At 33.6% G+C, this 21,383-nt stretch overlaps 1 long non-coding RNA gene across 1 annotated transcript; it reads left to right on the plus strand.

The window, feature by feature from the left end:
• Positions 1-134: 134 nt before the first annotated feature.
• On the plus strand, positions 135-16,152 carry LOC108362140 (uncharacterized). The gene is made up of 3 exons (XR_001847422.1): positions 135-146; positions 13,979-13,986; positions 15,995-16,152. It is a non-coding gene; the product is annotated as an uncharacterized LOC108362140 (long non-coding RNA).
• Positions 16,153-21,383: the final 5,231 nt, after the last annotated feature.

Consider the following 21,383-nt stretch of genomic DNA (forward strand, 5'->3'; position numbering starts at 1 on the left):
CATAATATTTTAACACATGAAACAACAACAAAAGTATCCAATCATGCTATTTATGCTATCTATGCACCATGCTAGACAGTATGCATCGGATCGAGAATACCCCTATTCTATTTAATTGAATGGCTGCGTTGCTGATCAAAATTATAGTTTACGTATACGCGAAAAGAGACCCTGTAACATGTCATATGAGTTAGTTATACCATGTTCTGACTGACAACGAAAACACTTTGAAAACGAGTTTTGGGATTGTGCGCTGAAGGCTGTTAACACCTGTTTTTAGTTTTTTCGTTGACATTTCCTACATCCTTTGTTTACAGTTTTGCTACAACAAAACAAAACCAACATTTTTATAAGCTTTTATTTAACTTGGTCATCCAGCGGAAATCGCGGAAATTTCCAATCGGTTTTAAACTAACTTCACGACAAGTTAGAGACTTGAAATTTTCAGCATAGTTCCAATCACGATGACAATGCAATTTAAAATGTAAATGAATTCCCTATATGGTCCAGAGATCTTGATTCAAAGGCGGTCAAAAAGTAGTAAGATTTATGGCTAACAGAGCGTAATTTGCCAAAGAACGTAAAACCACTAAAAAAGTGTTAAAGCTGCCGGCGGTAGTGTAGCAAAGCTATTTGTGGCAAATTCTAGATATCAACCTAGTCTAGATATGAACCTCGTTGTAGGCATCATATCAAGGAGACACAATTAGAAGACTCCAGATGTCGCCCCGCCAGAAGAAGTTAAATATTGCGCCTAAATATATGCACTATTTAAATACGCTACAGCCGAAATGGACGTCACGCCATTTCTTTAAATGAAATCAACTGCTGCTATATGTACATATGTATGTTTATACAAAACGTAAGCAAACAACATTTTGCTTGCATAGTCTTCTGTTCTCTTTCATTGCAAGTTGAATTATTTTAATATCTATTGCAAAATTTTGTACATAAAATAAAATAACACTTTTTAATATACAACGCTTTTATAAATGGACTAAAAACTAGAAAATAAGATAATGTAAAAAAAATATTTTTTAAAAACAAGCTTTTATTTAACATGTACAATCAAAGGAATAAAATAAAGTAGTGAAACAAAAGATTTTTTAGCAAGATAATTTTGTCAAAACTGCACTAAAATTTATAAAATAAAATAAGTTAAGGTCTCGTTAAAGTTACTAAAAGCCATTTAGTGAAAGGAGTTATTCAAACTCTAATGAAAATTACTAACAATTTGTACTAATTTACTTCGTTTTTAAAAAAGCTTGTCGGCGAATTCAGCGTACATGCATAATTGGTTAGGTATGTATATGTATGTATGCAGATATTTAAATGCCGGTTTGCTATTCGCGCGACAAACTTTTTTAGAAACGACGTAAATTAATACAAATTGTTAGTAATTTTCATTACGGTTTGAATAATTCCTTTCACTAAATGTCTTTTAGTAACTTTAACGAGACCTTAACTTATTTTATTTTATTCATTTTAGTGCAGTTTTGACAAAATTTTCTTGCTAAAAAATCTTTTGTTATATTACTTTATTTTATTCCTTTGATTGTACATGTTAAATAAAAGCTTGTTTTTAATTTTTTTTTTTTACATTATTTTTTTCTTTCATTTTTTTTCATTAATAACGTTTTAATTTTAGTCTTATTATAGTTTGGCCAGCCAATTAACAATAAATCCGAACTGGCGCATTAAAGATGAAAAAATATAACTTCCACTTCGATAATTATATCTAAAAAACTAGTGCAGACACCGACTGGAATAAGTGGAACGTAAGTTTTCAGCAAAAACCATGATAAAAATATAGTGAGGTGGAACCGCTGAGAAATACTTTTAGCATTTCTGACGTTTTCAAGCATTTTTATTTTAAAATTTACGCACAAACTCACATACACATTCTCATTTCCAATCTCAAACAACAAAAATGTTGAACAATTTAATTTTTTAATTTTCAGTTTTATATGATTTTAAAATGCTGGCAAAGTTGAAAAGACTTGAGAACGGTTTTAGCTCACCATGTTTTTATTATGGCGAAAACTGGTTTTCGGTTGATAGATTTTACATGGACGAAAACACAAGTTTTAGGTCGAAACCCAGTTTTAGCAACGAAAACATGTTTTTGATGTCGGTCACAACATGGTATTACGTAAAAATGTGTTAAAATAGTTCTTGTTTTGTTTGCTTCCAGTTACGTTAAGAAGTACAAATACGTTCCAGAACTGAACAAAAATTTTTTTTGATCTCTAATGGTTATTGTTTTGTTTGTTTGTATATACATACTTTAAAAGGCAGAAGTGCACTCATGACATACTTATGTATATAATAAAATACGTTGTCCATAAATACGTTCAGTGAAAATGTGGTTTTGATCTGAATTTATTATGACTTATGCAATTTCGACAGGGTGGTATGTAACGAATTTCCGTCATCCCTTGTCAAATTTGGTTTGGAGACAAACCGGTTTCGGCGTTGTGCCATCTTCAGTGTCATTTTTTGTTTTTTCGTCTTTTTACGAACGTAAAGGTGAACACACCAAAACTGCGACACTTAGAAATTACTACCAGAAACAAACTAGAAGGCTTTGAAATTATTATTTTTTGTATTATATAACTTGGAAGTTCAGATGTTATTAAAATGTTAAAATATTAGTTATTATTTGCTCCATATGCAAGTGATCGGTATTTTCATCGCACACGCGCCATCATGTTCTGCACGACTGCATCATCGACTTTACGCGATGCGCACAACTACTTTGTTTTGCACTCTTCAATATTTTTCACTGTTTCACCTGTTTTCTGCAAGATTTCTTTGACAATTGACCAATATTCCCCAATAGGACGTGGCTCTGGGCTATTGGGTGGATTGCAGTCGTGAGGTACAAAATTGATGTTATTTGCATTATACCACGGCAATTTGTCCTTGGCATAGTGGCAGGTTCCCACGTCCGCCTAGAACAGTGGCCTACTCCTTATCTGTTGATAAATGACAGAAGACGCCTTTTGAGGCACTCATCCCGATAAACTTGATCATTCATTGTCCCGGATGGGAAAAAAGGGCTGCTCAGCCGGCCACAGGATCAAATAGCTTGCCAAACCATGTGGTTTTTTGGAAATTTGGACTTCATTTTCAGCTTACAACTTTCAGGGGCATCTTGACGACTTGCACCAGTATAAAAATCTTGACCTGCAATATATTTTGAATTTTTATAGCAGTAGGTTTCGTAGTCCATAACAATGCAGTTGTATTTTTTAATTTAGAATTCATACAACTTCCGAATGCGGGATTTCGCTGTAACATTCTACTTTGCGCCTCGGTCTGGCGCTGTTTGAGCTGTAGAACATCTCAATGAAGCTTTCCGCTTTACCTTTTGTACGAAAAACTGCGATCTCCGTACGGATTTTGCAACATAACGCGACAAAATCTTCGGATCTCGCGAAAACGCACTGAGGACCTTCCGAGCACTGTTTTTATCACTTTGACCATGCTAACCCCCGCTCCCTGGTTTTCTCGTAACTGCCAGGCCTTATTTGTACCGATTAAAACCCTGCAAACTGTCGAATAGTGCACTCTTTAATTTTTTAGCAATTTTACGTGTACTTAAGGCCGGATCATTTATAAACTCGTGCAAAATGGTTTGTCTCGTTTCTAACTCGGTTGCCATTTTTAACTCAACTAGGAATCAAATTCAAATGAAATTTCTTCTACGTCCAACTAAGGTCATGTGGTCAGCTTATGGTATTTGAATTTCAAAATATTGAATTCGTTTTGGGTAAGTTATAAGCTTCCCAAAGTGACGCAGTTTTGGTGGTTCACCCTTTATGTGCATCATATAAAAAAAATAAAAAATTAGGTGATTTTTTCGATTTTGAAATTTTTTCAAATGTTGTTGTTACATAAAAACATTGCCTATAATGTTTTCTTTAAGTACCCTACTGGGAAATATAGGCTCTGAGGGCGTATACACTCTAGATCGTCTAACGCCCGAGGGAAATTATCAAAGTGGTTATACTTCTTTGCACATCTTTCCTTTTTGTTGTTTTAATTAAAGGATTTTTGCATGAAATTCGTATGCTTCTGGAAGACATTGTGCCATTGTGAATTTATCTTGAAGTTTTCCCTTGATTTCACTGTAGTCGCTGTCGGAAGCATCTCAAAAGATTTCCCCATATATGTATACTTATTACAGATAGCAAATTAATTGTGCTCTTTTTAAATTTACTGTTGTGTATCCAGAGCTGGTAAATGCAATTACATTACAATTACAATTACATTCCTCAGTAATTGTAATTAGGATTCAATCCCTTTAGTTCACAGCAAAGGAATCGATTACTTTTTCAATTCCTTGAAGTAATTTCAAATGGAATTGTTTTTTTCTTTAATTCCATTACAAGGAATTTCATATTGTAATTGGAATAAATTACGTGCTAGTAATGTAATTTCTTTTATTTCAATTCCTTTGAAAGGAATTGAAAATGTAATTTTTTTCCCCAATTCCTTTGAAAGGAATTGAAAATGTAATTGATTTTTTCCAATACCATTCCTCAAAGTAATTTAAAAAGTAATCGAAAAATTTATAAAAAAAATTTTATTTACTGTTGAATTACAATAGCTTTGTTAAATTTCTTGGTTGCTAACTGCCTTGAATAAACAACTTATACCTAAGTAGTATTACTAATTGGACTTTAAGAAAACTGAATAGCTTAAACTGTAGCTGTTCAGTTTATAGGGTAACGGTTAAATTTTCCAGATCCTACCGCGTACGCGCTTCGTGTGGGACTGGAGATCCTATCTCCTAAGAGCTTTATAAACAAATTTCATTGCTATGGCTAAATTTTGATGATAACACTGTAACGACGCTAAAATTACACAAAAAACGCCGAGAGACGTAAAATTAATTTTAAGTAGTATGTTATGGATCTGTATACCTTTTTTTTTATAAGGTCATTTAGTCAAGTTATTTGCATTTTAAGTTTTCATTGCGAATGAAAAAAATTCAAACTTTAACATGATCATTCGGTCATGTACGATATGGCGTATGGGTAACATTATTTCCTGCTAGTATTTTATACAAAAAATTATTGCACTTTCACCTAACCGTTGCAAACTTGTTCATTTATCCATCGATTTTCATCGGTAGTAGTGTTTTAAGCCACAAAACAAGCAGATATTGGCTAGTCTATACTAATACATATTTTGAAAGGCGTTTTTCTCTGTTCGCAAAGCTCGAGAAAGGCCGTACCGATTTTTTTTTTAAATTTCGGAATCTACTGCAGACTTTCCAAGGATGGTTATAGGCCAAAAAAAAGTTTCGATATAGAAAGGGGGCGTGGCACCTCCCATACAAACCGAATTTTTCAAACTGCATATATTTGTGGTAGAGGACTAGAACTGGGTATGGTGATATATACATATATAAGACCAATTCCATACTCATGGAGAAAAATTTCCATGATTGGAAAATGGGGCGTGGCACCTCCCATATAAACCGAACTTTTCATATTGCATATTTCTGGAAGTGTTCATGATAGACTGTAAGCCTTTTTAAAACTCTTTAGTTATACACCCACATGCCAATATTTCATTTACTTTATCAATTTAACTGAGTTACAATTTCCAAATAGGTGGCAGCCCCCCTCAAGAATATTTCCAACAGTTATCTTTCTCCTCGTAAATTTGATACCCATATTGTAATATCTTATTTATTTTATCAATGTAATTTAGTTAAGCTTTCCAACAGATGGCAACCCTCCTCAAACATATTTTCGGCAGTAAGCCTTCTTAAAACTCTTTAGTTTGACACCCACATGGCAATATTTCATTTTTTTTTAACAATTTGACTGAGTTTAAATTTTCAAATAGGTGGCAACCCTCGTCAAAAATACTTCCAGCAGTTATCTTTCTTAAACCTCTTTAATTCATTAATTTTATTAATATAATTGGGTTTAAAAATTTTAAAATAGGTGACAACCGAATAATAAAAAAAAAGATATTCAAATCGGTTCAGCCGTTCTTGGGTTTTGATGACCGTGACATACGAACACAACATTTTTATATATGTATATAGATATACATAGAAGATGTCCAATGTGTGCTTTCGATTTTAATCTTTGACCGCAACAAAAATTCCACATTGTACATTCGTGAAAGAGCTTTCAGTTTCTCGATTACTTTTACAATTCCTTTGAGTAATTGAAAAAACTAAAGTACTCTTGCAATTCCAGGTAATGGAATTGAAAAAAAAAATCAATTACATTTTCAATTCCTGTCAAAGGAATTGGAAAAAAAATTACATTACTAGCCCGTAAATTATTCTAATTACAATATGAAATTCCTTGTAATGGAATTAAAGAAGAAACCAATTACATTTGAAATTACTTCAAGGAGTTGAAAAACTTGTAATCTGTAATTGGGAGTAATTTAATTCCTAAAGGAATCATTACGACCCAGCTCTGTGTGTATGCAAATGAATTAAAACTGTCAGTAGTGCTTTATTTTATTTAACAACCTCATTTGCAAAAACAAGAAATTAAATAAAGCAGTAACAATATTTATACAAAAACAAACTTTAATTCACAAACAAAAGCAATTTAAATATGTATTCATGCGCTATAATTATAATAGGTTTGAATCGCCTATTGTTTTTTTTAACAGTTGAAAGACAATATTCATAATCGATTTTGAACAACTACCAGATAAGCAGAAAAAATTAAGTCTTCACTTTGAAGTTTTTCGTACGCCATAAAAATTAAATCGCATCGCGAAAATAAATACAGTGAAACCCGCTTAAGTACCTAACCCACTTAAGTAACCAACATTTTTGGGCAATGTGAAGTTTTGAATGTAATCTGAAGAAAATCCCTCTTAAGTACCTAATTAATATACGCATAAAATCCTTCTTTAGAACTGGTTTGTTGATTCCGCGCACGAAACGTGTTTTTTTTTGCGTTCCTCACGCTCTGGGCACTTTCGGCACGTATTTTTGACACGTATGAGAAAGTAACTTATTTTTAAACTCTAATTACCGGAGAAGCCAGGAGAGCGTATGGAACAAAGCTATTAACATCCAGATTGCGTTGAATATTGAGAAAAGGTAGCCCGTTGTGTGCTCGTAATCTCTCCATGGCTGCACATGCATGTAGGGATAAATCGATACCATCAAGGTATTACTCAAATCAGTACTTGTACTTGTATAAAACAAGGTATCGATACCTACTCAGCATCGGAAAGGTATCGAGTACTTGTACATAGAACTACGATTTTGCAGATTTTTCAAAGTTATTGAATTTTTTTCACAAAAAATATGCATTTTTACAAGATTATTTACCTTCGAATATTTTTTCATACAAAAACAATAAAATACATTTTTACAAGATTGATAGATAACGTTTTTTTCATATAAAATAAGTTTAAGAAAATAAATTGTTTTTTGTTATATTTACCCAAAAAAAAACAACTTTTCCAAGTGTTTTCGTGAAAGGCGGTTCGAGATTTCGATATACGGGCATGTTCTGAAATTCAAAACTCTGAAATCGACTCGATTTTCCAAATATTTTTAATTATACATGATGAAAAGAGTGAATATTCTAATTGAAAACCGTAAATTTTAGAACATGCCTGATAGTTATACCTGTTTTTGAGAAAAGCATCTAGCAAGGGACAGATGACCCAACAACCGTTATGTATAGACGGGCTTGCTTATATAGCTGCGGAAATGTAGTGCGCATATCTTCCCATTCCTCTAATGAGCTGCTTTTCAAAGAAGATGCTGAAGCATAATAAGTTTTGCGCTTCCGATACCCAAGTACTTCCGATACAAGTACTTTTTTCGATACCTACTTGGATCGCAGTAAAAAGTATCGAGTACAAAACTACTTGGTAGATTGAGAAAAGTATCGAGTATGTACTAGGATTTACTTGCATCGATTTATCCCTACATGCATGATGATATTCATTGAATTATTTTGCAAACCTATAACTAAATAGGGGAGCGAAGGGTAGTATAAACCACTTAAGATATAATTTCTGTACAAAAGCCGGAAATCTGAATTTTTGCTAATTTTTAATGGATAACACAGCCCGACGAAAAAAACGAGGTCAAAGTGTAAAAAAACCGCGTTTTTTGCAATATTTTAGAAGCCCTAGCAAAGAAACGAAATGAGGGCTTACATTCAATACTTTCTATCTGAAATTTTCACAAAACTACTTTATGACGTTAAAACCGATCTGAGACCTATCCGACGTTTCCACGATTCATAATTCGCTCTCTAAATAATTCGCCAAGTAATTCGTGAATTACCCTGTTTCCACGGCACATTCGTAATTTGTATGGCAGCTCTACTTATTGCCCTTCGCTATTTATTATTATTTTTATTTACTGCAAATATCGAAGTTGGAGAAAAAATGTTAGATGTGGGCGGTATAATAATGTTACTTACTTCAAGAAATTGTTGTTAGTATCAATTTTGCGTAAATTAGCGTCCTTAAATTTCGAAATATCGAAGTTTGAAGAATTTCTGGAATTTACCGTTATATGACATGTGGGAGTGCTTCTAGTCCGATTTCAATAATTTGTAACGTTTTGCTTTTATGTGGTAAGCGAAATAACCGTACCAAGTTTGGTACAAATTGATCGAACGGTTACCGAGATATGCATACCTGGTCATAAGTGGACGGTGCCACGCCAATTTTCCAACATTTTATCATAAACGTGTTTTTTGTTAAAGAGTTATTGTAAACATCAATTTTGAATAAATTGGCTTCTGTACTTACTGAGTTATCGAAGATTTCGTATTTCGCTAAATTATATGTGATGTGGGCGTGGTTATTGTCCCATTTTAAAAAGTTTCAGCCGTTTGTTACGTTGTACTAGAGCTAATAACTGTGCCAAGTTTGGGAGAAATTGGTGTAGCGGTTACCAAGATATACCCATGTAATCATAAGTGGGCGTGGCCACGCCCATTTTCCAAAAGTTTATAACTTTCTTATTTTAAGTCTTAAAATCATTGTATATGTCAATTTTCAGTGAATAAGCTTCAGTAGTTACTAAAACATCGCAGTTTTCGTATTTCTGAAAACTACCATTATATAGGAAGTGGGCGTGGTTACGGTCCGATTTCGCCCATTTTCAATACCAATACCTACCTTGGGTAAAGGGCAATCTATATACCAAATTTTGTCGAGATATATCAATTTTTGCTCGAGTTATTGTGTACACGGACGGACGGGCGGACAGACAGACATGGCTTAATCGACTTCTCTTTTCATTCTGATCATTTATGTACACATTTGTCTATATCTATCTCGATTCGTTTGGCTGTTACAAGCAACCGTTATGTGAACAAAGTTATCATACCCTTGTGCAAAAGTGCGCTCGGGTATAATTAATAATCGAATAATGCAGCTGGAAGCGAAGTTCATCAGAAATGATATAAGAATAAAAGTTAATATACATAAGCAAAATAACGTTGATTTTTGTAATTTTTTCACGGTGTCACTCTTTTTCTTCCACACAATTTTTTTTATATGAGGAAAATGAACAAAATTGTCATCAAAAGAAATTACCAAAAACTAATAAATATAATTGAGGGATTCACAACGGTGTCCTAAGTGTCGTATTGTTGTATGTCGTATACTTTAAAAGCTTAAATAAATGTTTAGAGAACTTGAAACCATAACCAGCTATTTTTTATAACAGCGAAAATTCATAATATGACTTTGATGGTACTTTGCAAACCCCCTTAATATATCTTTTAGGCGTTTAAAGTTTACGACATACAACAATACGATACTTAAGACACCGTTGTGAATATCCTAAATATGCAGCGCAGTGTTGGTTGGTTGGTAGAAGTGTCGCCTGGGTACATTCCCAGGACCCAATTAGTGCTGAAAGCACCATTTTGATACGCTTTCTCTGGGACCCCTGATTTTATCTGCTTTCGTGATTCGTTGGGTTCGACAAACCATTTGGATTTTCCGATGAATCTATTTAGGTTAGTAATGGTAAATTTGGAAATTTCCCCAAGATTTTGGATGGAAAAACTCCCGAGTGTGATCTGCCTTATTTGTGCCAACGCTGGGCACTCGCAAAGATAGTGAAGGACCGTTTCTTTACTTCCCACAAGATTACAGCTACGGCACCGAGGGTTATACGGAAGTCCCATTTTAGCTGCATGTTCATGGGCTAATGTCCCATTATCGTGGCTGTTAACTTGACTATATCTTTCCTCGACCTCTTGAGAAGTTCTTCTGTCTGTTGTTGCAGCGCAGTGTACTATTAACTTGCTTGACTTGGGGGGGGGGGGGGCAACAACGCAAATTTGTGTTATTTTCCAATTGAATGTGAAATAACACAAATTTGCTTTATTTCATTTCTCGTTGAGTAATAATTTTACACTTAACAATTGAGTAATAAAGGAAAATAATGCACATATGTAGGTAGTCACCCAGTTACATTTGACAAAAAGTACTACACGAACAAGTTAAATTCGTTCGACGTTGCGCTCGCGTCCCCCGCCCCCTCCCCTCCTTTCGCAATTATGCACTGGTGGCATTACAACCGTTTAGAAAAAAGAAAATTAATAAAATAACACTAGTTCACTTCTGGAACTGCTTTTTAATGTCCAAGTAATGGGAATTATTGTGTATGGTGTTATTGTATGCATCCTACCCATAGTGGAATTAACCAGGTGCCACTGCCTTATTTGAAAATTTGCCTATAAAATGTGACTATAAGGCAGCCGAGTGTCAGAAAATAAAGCGAGAAAGCCGTTTTATTACTTAGTCTGTTTATTGCGACATCGTTCCATGCAAACATTTTAAGGTTTTCCAGCAATGTTAAAAACCATGCAGATAAAATTCGNAAAATTTGCCTATAAAATGTGACTATAAGGCAGCCGAGTGTCAGAAAATAAAGCGAGAAAGCCGTTTTATTACTTAGTCTGTTTATTGCGACATCGTTCCATGCAAACATTTTAAGGTTTTCCAGCAATGTTAAAAACCATGCAGATAAAATTCGTACAAAAGCGCTATGTCCAATATGACGAGCAGTTATTAAAGACGATGCTTTCCCTATATTTTGTTAGACTTTTCATAAGTAAAAATATTTTGTGAATATTACTTTCTTCATATGAATTATATCACATTTTTTGTTTAATTCAAGGCCTATCAAACAGGTTTAGAGCATTTGAGCAAAAACAACATTTGCCTGTATTTTGTTGTTGCTTCTGGTATCGAAAGTGTCAAAAACAGTTCTAATTTTTTTTCTACATCAAAGCGTGCCATGTGAAATAAAAAAAGATAAGAAATTAAAATGGAAAAAATTCAAATTGGAGTTGTTGTTAGTAAATTGGTTTGCTTCTCGAAGCATTGATCCATCCTGTGCGAGGCCTAGTAATCAGCGGTTGTGCTGAGTTGGGCGAGCGTTCCAAAAGCTGCTATTCAATCGCTGGTTTTGTATGGAAAAAGGTTTCACATGCAAATAGATTTTAACAATTTAGAATTTTTGTGAGAAGAAATTAAAAATATTTGACATTTTCGAGAACAAATAATTTGAAAAAAAATCAAATCAGCTGCTATACTGATACTACCTGTTCAATGTGCCTTGGTTTAGTTGTATTTTTGGAATAAACAAAGTTCTTTTTCCTCCTGTCAGTAAACTATTTTTTTACAAATAGTATAAATAAGCAATGGGAAACAACGCAATATTCAGATTTTGGTATTATTTCCCATTTAAAAGTGGAATAAAGCAAATTTTGTGTTATTGCCGTTTGTGTTATTAACCCTGTAGGTCCCTCCCCTTTGTGTGACAACATCAAGGCGCACGCCATATATCGGAGGAAAAGCTGGGCCAAACAGTAATATATGTTTAAGCGCCAATCTATTATTGTTATTATTCACTTATTCGTTATTTATGTATTAAAATAAATATATAACAAATTTTTTGTGTGTTTCAATGTGAAGAATGTGTCCTCCTGGAATGCTAAAAAATTCTGGTCACCTTATATTAACCCTTTGTAGTAATATATGAAGACGGAAATTCAATAGATAAAAACTTAATTTTACCAGAAATTGATTTTTCGGATTTTAATTTTAGCGATTTTTCGTCAGACGAATTAGAATAACGAGGGCTTGTATTCTATAGCCTCTATGTGCAATTTTCATAAAAACTACTTTGTGGTGTTAGAATCTATCTGACAATTACGTCTTTGGTGGATTTTTATATCAGAATCTAATTTTTGTGAAAAGTGCAGATAGAGCGTATTGAATATAAGAGGGATGGGCGTAATCAGGAAAATGAATAATTGAATAAAAAAAATAAGAATAAGTATTCATTCATCATTTCAACAATTTTGAATGACGAATAAATATTTATTGATGTATTGTGGAACGATTTTCCGTCATCTTTTGTCAAATTTGCCGATGAGGGAAAATCGTTCCACAATACATCATACTCCTACCCTGTCGGAAACACAAACAACCAAAACGAAATTTTTATTCTTCATTCAAGCACTTGCGAATGATGAATAAATTTTTATACATCACTCAAGTCATTTAAAATAACGAATAAATTTTTATTCTTCATTCAAGCACTTTAGAATGGTGAATAAATTGTTATTCATCATTAAAGTAATTTCAAATAACGAATAAATTTTTATTCTTCATTCAAGCACTTTCATTCAAGTAATCTCAAATAACGAATGAATTTTTATTCTTCATTCAAGTAATTTCAAATAACGAATAAATTTTTATTCTTCATTCAAGCACTTTCATTCAAGTAATCTCAAATAACGAATGAATTTTTATTCTTCATTCAAGTAATTTCAAATAACGAATAAATTTTTATTCTTCATTCAAGCACTTTCATTCAAGTAATCTCAAATAACGAATGAATTTTTATTCTTCATTCAAGTAATTTCAAATAACGAATAAATTTTTATTCTTCATTCAAGCACTTTCATTCAAGTAATCTCAAATAACGAATGAATTTTTATTCTTCATTCAAGTAATTTCAAATAACGAATAAATTTTTATTCATCATTCAAGTAATTTCGAATGAAGAATAAATTTTCATTCATGATTTGAGTAATACTGAATAACGCATAATTTTTCATTTATTCATTCTTTCTTGACCACAGTACCAGGTAGACGATCATGGTAAATGTTCGGGTCTTATATACATACATATCTATTGTGTGTGAAATAGTAGAAAATATAGTATCAAAATCTACAAAAATTTATTCATCATTCGAAAGTGCTTAAATGAAGAATAAAAATTTATTCGTCATTCACAATTAGAAAAATTATGAATAAAATTTTATTTTTTATTTGAATAATAATTCATTCAACAACGCCCATCCCTGGAATATAAGCCCTTGATATGTTTGTTTTTATTGAATGCATGTTTGCCTAAACGTATGTTTTTGTTATTGGATTAATCAAATGTGTATATTGACACTGGTTACGGAGATATGTAAAACATTTTGTCATAAGTAGGTGGTACCATACCCCTTGACCAATTTTTTAAATTCTTTATTGCATGCCTACGTACGTTTAGCTCCTGTTATTACAGAAAATCTATGAAAAACTATTAATTTTTAAGCACCTTGTTATTGTACCACCCTATAATCAGAGGCATTTTAAAGGCTAGCATTTGAAATATTTCCGAAAATAATGGGCTTATCGAGTTTGGTAAAGCGGCTTCTGAGATAAAACATTTTATCCTACGTGGACAATTTTCAGAAAATTATCTCCACTAATTACTAAAAAAAATTTACTTTTTTCCTTTTTCAAAAATATCTCAACTTTGACAATGAATTGCAACACCCGGTATTTATACTTGCTTTAGATCTTCATTTTTTCTTTAAGACACATTTGAAGTATTTACTAAAAGCAACGCGATTACCGAGTTTGATAGATATTGATAAAGCGGCTATTGAGATACACAATGTCTGCGGTGTCACACCCTATTACCAAGAATTTTTAGTTATCCTATTTAATGCTTAAATGCAGCTTGTTTAAAGCAATTTTTAGTAATTATTTGCAGTAAATACTAAAAATAATTTTTGACAATGAATTTTAAGCACTTTGTTATTGTAGTCCCCTGTGTTTATATTTACTTCAAAGCTTAGATATTCTTTTCAGGCGCCATTTAAATTCATAAAATATCTTATTTAGTTCAAAAGTTATGATTTTTGCAACGAAATAGTCAAAAGGCCCCATAGTGCGACGGCAAAATGCCAACAGCAGCGACAACGTGCCAAAGCAAACCAAGGGACCGAATATCTAAATATATACGCACACGTACGTAACCAAGTGCATACATCCGTATATCACACATTCATATAATTAAAAAACTCTGATTATTTAATTTTAGTTCTGTTTTTAATCTATGAAGTATTTCTAAATTTCCAGGATATTTAGCGTGGTAAAAATAAATTTAAATAAAATCATTTATCCGAAGTTTGGATGTACATAAAAATTCTTTCAAATTCTTTTTTCAAAATTGTTTTCCAGACTTTTTGGAAAATTATAAACAGCAAAATTTCTATAATTTCGATATGCAATCTATTCAATATGTTTCTAAGTACATCGACTTATTTGTTGCGAAATCATTGGTTTCATAGAAGGAGATCCTCTGGCTCTGATGTCACTCTATGTATCGTAGGTCAGGAGTAAGCTTTAAAATTGAGTGAATTTGGAATCTGTACTACGACGTTCAGCGAAACTTTCAAAAGTGCTTACTAACATTTATTATCGTATACACCACAAGCAGGATGGCTTTGCATCATATATGTACTGGCAGACGTAAGTTGCTGGGGCTCCAGACTCTACACGATAGGAGAATTTGTCAAACTAACAACGGTTCAAAGGGTGGCGTGCATGATGATCACGGGGGCGTTACCCTCAACGCCGACTAAAGCTCTAGAGACGTTGCTTCACTATCTGTGGACCTATATGGGAAACTATAGGCTATTAGACTAAACGCGTTGATCAAGTGGAGTGATATGAGTTTCGGACACTAGAATTCTGGAAGATCCCCCAGCAGTCTTCAGGTGCATGGACTAAACAGTTCCGCCCACTGGACTGATGAATCATTTCCAAACAAGGATCCCCTCAAGCAGTGAATGGGAGGAGGATTCAGTCCTTAACTCTTACTCCGACTCAGCAGCCATCTACACTGAAGGCTCCAAGTTGGATCTGAGGGTAGTAAATGGAGTATACTCGCAAGAACTCTCACTTAGCCTCAGTTTTCGTCTACCAGACCTTTGCAGCGTTTTTCCAGGTGAACTTGCAGCAATCAACTCAGCTACAAGATGGCTGATCGATTCTTCTAGTAATTCGCATGCAGTAGCTATCTTTTCTGATAGTACGGAAGCTATCACAGAATTTAATTGTGACAAATCGTCGTCAAGGATTGTCATGGAATGTAGACGTACCCTAAATGAGCTGGCAAGGAGATACCCCACTCAAGTTGTATGGGTGCCAGGCCACAGAGATGTACCGGGTAAATGTGTTGCGGATGAACTGGAAAGAAAAGGCACATTACTGTCAGCAATCAGTACTGCTCGAGATGCGAGCATTTCCTTATCATCCTGCAAACTCTGGCTGGAGAATAATTTTATCGAAAGGGCAAATACAAGATAGTCTGCGGAACCCACGTGCAGGAAGCAATGTATATTTGACCTAGTTTGGATAAGCGTAGATCTAGCCTTCTACTCCGCTTAGAGCGACCAATGCTCCGCCACGTAATTGGAGTTGTCACCTGGCAATGCCTGATGGGAACCCAGGCTAGTAGGATGCAGTCAAAAGATACTGTCGTAGCTACCGTGATGAAGAGGAAATCGAAAGCGTAGAATATTACCTCTTAACTGTCCTGCATTGGCGAGGGCTGGTCGGCTATCGTTTCTCCACTATTCCTTTGAATGTTTGGCTGAACTGGATTCAGCTACGATCTACGAAGGTTACTACCACTCATATAAATTAGAAACAGTTTTGTTTTAACAGCGGTTGCCCCTCGGCAAGCAATGGTAAACCTCCGAGTGTATTTCTGTCATGAAAGAGCTTCTTATAAAATCAAATTTCATTTCGGTTTACACAACATCACATAAGATAACAACACATAACAATGTATTGAGTGATTTAAATTGATCAAATCACAAATCAAGAAATAAATTTTACTCGTAATGTGATTCGCCGAGGAATTCAGATATAAAATTTGTTTGGCATTTACTTCGCTAAAGTGAGTTTATGTGAGGCGAGTTGTAGCTGAAACAAAATGCCGGCGAACGGCGAACTCACAACAGCGAAATTCGCGCTGTCAAAATTAGAACACCCGGAAGCATATGAAATTGAACACAGCCAAAGCGAAATGTGAAGTTCGCTCGGCGGCGTTTCACGGCGATAGATTAATTTCGATCGCCCTACTGGGCGATGGCATCTGCACGTGCCAAAGGTGGCCGTATTTTTTTTGCTTTCAAAGTTTTAGGAGAAAACTACATAAACACGAATTAATTTTGTTGTTTGAAAAATACAGTTGTGGACTCGTTAAATCTGACTTAAAATGCAATAGTTTATAATAATTTCTCTTTTATGTTTTATGTTTAAATTTATTATCAATAAATTTGATTTAGTTTTTCCTAAATATGGTCACCCAAATTGTAAATGCGACCAAATGGTATCTACTGTTTTCGCTACCGCTCGAATTCTGTTTAAGTAGGCGAAATAGCTGGGCGAGCGGTGAACGACAGCGCCGCCCAATTTGGCGAGTTTTGTCGTTCGCCGATATTGTGTTTCAATCATTAGGCTGAGCAGAAGAAGGTGATTTAAGGTAACTTTAGGTGAGTTGAGTTGAGGCAAAGTACGGTGAGCAAAATAACATAACGTATCATATTTTATTTTTCAGTTTTATCTTTGTCTCTATTTTATTTTCCCTATATTTATCTTTATCCTCCTACACAGAGAAAATGAGACAGGTAAAATGCAAGTTTTTAAAAGAAATTGTAAAATAAAATTTTTTGATATAATTTTACTTCATACAAAATAAAAAATACAGTATTTGTACTTACGACTTTAAAACGAAACATTCGCAAAACAAAAACGATCGTTATAATATATTCACTTTTTTTACTGAGGGGAACAAACGACATTAAAGAACTAGCGTCAAAAATGCTTATTTTAAAAACTTAAATGAAAAATTTTAGAATATTTTCCCAACAAGTTGTAGTGCGACACAATTTTCAACAAGCAAAAAAACAACTAGACATTTTTTAAATAAAAGCGTTAATTTATTTTCAGTCAATTAGGTATGAAAAATATTTAAAACTTAAATGTTTTACATTAAAATTTAAAAAGCTATAATGAAAAACTTTCATATCATTTGGCGGAAAAATTGTGTTCAGATAATTAAGTTACTTCAATCTTCAGAAAAGGCGATGAAGTTATACAAACAATACTGCCATTCTAACCCCTAACTACATATAAGGGACATTGGTGGACTTCTTTGACCGAAAAAAAGCTTTGGTAAGAGTAACTTACAAAAACAAATTCTTATGGGTTATTAAATAGTAATTTAATTTAAATTACAGGATTTGGCAGCGTGAAGTAAAATTAGCAGGCCCAGCTTGGAAGTAAGCCAAGAACATCTGTATGTATGTATTTATGTATGTATATAGAAATATATAAAACATCTGTATTTCATTTATTAAATGTTGTAACTTATTTATAAGTATATGTATATCAATATATTTTTGACAATGTGTGTACCAAACGACTTGTTGTAATTTAATAAAAATAAAATTTGAATATCATATTTGAAAACGCATATTTTTAAAATGAAGATAAAACATTTTAGGATTTAATTTCAACATGCGCATATTCAATTTTCAAACAATCGTTTTTAAAAACGATTTGAAAATGTTCGTATCAAAAACCAATACATGGATTTTGGAAATTGAATTGAAAATTTTCATTCTCAAAATTAAAATAAATATTGTAGGTGAAAACCTGGGTCAAAACGTTTTTAAAAGTAAAACGTTCCATACAAATTTGAAAACGAAAATTTCTCTGTGTATCTTCTTATTCACACTTGCCTTCTCACTCTCTGTTAGATATACAAGTTGTATGTACATTAGACCGGGTTGGTCTCCATACGAAAAAATGTATTTGAAGCTGACGTTGAAAAGATTTCGCCACCATAAAAAAATTTATCCTTCTAAAAACCGTCAAAATGTCTTTGTTCCAGTCTTGAGGAGCTTTACTTTTCTTTCAAATTTCCTTTTGCTCGGAGTTCACATAGTTGCACATTTCACATAGTTGAGTCATATACCCAAAGTTGTACCCCTTAAGATATCATTATTGTTTCACCAAATTCAGGTACTTTAAAGTTTAGCTTTTAAACTGTTTTGCCAATTCATTAACAACATTTTTTTAAATAATAATGTATTATTTAATCTGATTTTTATAACATTTACCTTTTCATATCTGCACATATAATTTTTTGCTTACTTAAAATTTAACTCACGGTATATTTGGAGAAAACATGTTCGTGCTTCGTTTTACAAACACTTGTTATTCTTTTTATTTCCAAAGCCATATGGTATGCGTTGAAAACCTTGTAAAATTATTACAGTTCTCATGCAAGACATATACATATAATGTGGTATCAATGTGCTTCCTCAAGGTTCATAGTAAAAAAACAGAAATTTTTGAAAGTTGTTGTTGTTTGAGATTGAAAACGAGAATGTTTGTGTGAGTTTGTGTGTAAAATTTTAAAATTAAATTGCTTGCAAACGTCAAGAATTTGAAAAATTCCGCTCAGCGGTTCTACCCAAGGCACATAAATACAGGTAGAAGCCAAAATGACGTTGCTCTCATGAGAACCAAACCTTTAAACTTCAAGTTGGCTTTCTTTTATTTCCTATATTTCGTTACGCTTTAAATGTCATGTCGTTTTTTTTTAATGTTCGTTAAAAACAAATTTTAATTAACATTTGAATTTGTGTAGTGTTGTGCGGTTTATAAATCAAATACCACTAATTTTTTTAACGTGCCTCAATGTCCTTCGCGTGAGGAGCGTTGAGAAAGCAGCTGTGGGGCAGAGCCGCAGCGAAATGCCTTGCTGTGCGTTAAACTTATCAAAGCAGCAGATTTTATAAATGCACCGGGTGGTACAGGAAAGGCACGTTTGATGCCAAGTGCTGTTACTATGACTCTTATGCCGAAAAGTCCTTCCAACAACACTGCAACTCATAAATCAAAGACAAAACAACAAACGAATTAACAAATTTTAACTAGAGAAAATAAATAAATAAAATTAAACTTCAAATTTACTTAAAAACGTCAAGCAGTGAAATGTAATTTTTTATTTTTCCTTACACACGCTCATTTTTATTTTTACTCTCCCGAAAACTTTGACTTTTGTAGGTTTGACGTCAAATTGGCTTCTACCTGTTTTTATTGTACCATGGTTCTACCTTCCTATTTTTTTATCATGGTTATGACATCAGCCATGGCCGCCATCTTGATGACGTACATGGCTCAATTTTTGAAGTTGCCAGATTCCTAAAAAATTATCTTATAAAAATACACGATTTTAGTAAAAAATACATCCTGTTTTATTTCGAATATGTGTAGCCCTGATATTTACCGTTTGGCGTTGAAGTTTGTGCATTTTTCTGCGTCTTTGAGTTTATTTAAATTATTAAAAATTTAAGTGCGCTGTTTTTGATTGCAAAAATTATGCTGAAAAAGGTAATTGTAAGTTTTACCGTATGTCTAAAGATGAATTGCAATTTCGGTAGCGAAATTTTGTCAATGTTATGAACGCTTTTTATTTAAAAAATGCGCGAGTGCGTTCTGCTCAAGAATAAAATCACCAGCAAATTTCTATAAGCATTCGATTTACATTTCATTTGTCACTATTGTACGAATATCATAATGTTAATCCAGTTTCACGTGAAGTTATAACATTTTATGTTGTTATAATAACCTTTGCCACGATTTTATATCAAATATGCCCATTTGATTAGGATTCCTAAAATATGCTATACGGCAACTATATTTTCTGCGTTTTGTGTACTCTCCTTCTTCGTAAAATATTTCAGCCCATGGTGTAATAATAATTATTCCACCATGATTTCAGCCAATCAAAACTCAAATCGCAACTACGTCATTGAACGAAAACAAATTTTTGACAGCACCATGTCGTAACCTTCTATTCTATGAACCTTGATGCTTGCTTATTGAAACATGCTACTAGAGTTCGTTCTTTAAGGCAAAACTGTGTGCGTTTGAGCGAAATTGTGAAGTATTCGACAATTTTTTACAAGAAGCATATGGCTACGTTTCGCACAAACGCACAGCTGAAACCCTGACTGAAATGCAAAGAGCGAGAAAACTGTGCTGTGCTGTTCGTACATCAATCCGGCAGTTAAAGCGACTGTACAAACGAAGCGCAACGAATATTTGAGACCACGCTGTGGCTGAACCAGTGTTGGCAGTTTTGGTACAATTGTACTCTTTTGATACAATTTCGTTTACAATATACTTTCCTTGTGATGAATAATATCTATATATGTGATGAATAATCTTGGGCCTGTTCGAGGCACGTAATAAAAGCGGCATTACTGCCGTACTGATGAAAAATGGCAACATTGTTGCAACTGCCCAACTAATAATACATTGCTAGAAATGCATACAGAACGTGATACTTTAATAATTCGCGCAACACTGCGGTTGTGATTGCAACTCGAACAAGCCCCTTATCTTACTAATATTATAAATGTGAAAGTTTGTATGTTTGGATGTTTGGGAAATCATCACACGGAAACGACTGAACGGATTTGCATGAAATTTTGTACGCAGATAGCTTATGGGCCAGATTGGTTAATAGGTTATTTTTTTATACCCGAGCGCACTTGTGCACAAGGGTATTATAACTTTGTTCACATAACAGTTGTTTGTAACAGGCAAAACGAATCGAGATAGATATAGACAAATGTATACATAAATGATCAGAATGAAAAGAGAAATCGATTAAGCGGTGACTGTATGTCCGTCCGTCCGTCCGTCCGTCTGTGCACACGATAACTCGAGTAAAAATTGAGATATCTTAACGAAACTTGGTACGTGAACTTCTTTTGGGCGTGGGACGGATGGTATTGAAAATGGGCGAAATCGGATAATAACCACGCCTACCTCCCATATAACGGTAATTTTAAGAAATACGAAAACTGCGATATTTTAGTAACTACTGAAGATAATTCACTCAAAATTGATACTTACAATGAGTTTCAGACGGAAAACATGAATATTATAAATTTTTGGAAAATGGGCGTAGCCACGCCCACTTATGGTTACATGTGTATATCTTGGTAACCGCT

Source organism: Rhagoletis zephyria, unplaced genomic scaffold (genome assembly GCF_001687245.7).
Source record: "Rhagoletis zephyria isolate East Lansing unplaced genomic scaffold, Rhagoletis_zephyria_1.1 Rzeph_scaffold_00948, whole genome shotgun sequence".
In the NCBI taxonomy this organism is placed as follows: Eukaryota; Metazoa; Arthropoda; class Insecta; order Diptera; family Tephritidae; genus Rhagoletis; species Rhagoletis zephyria.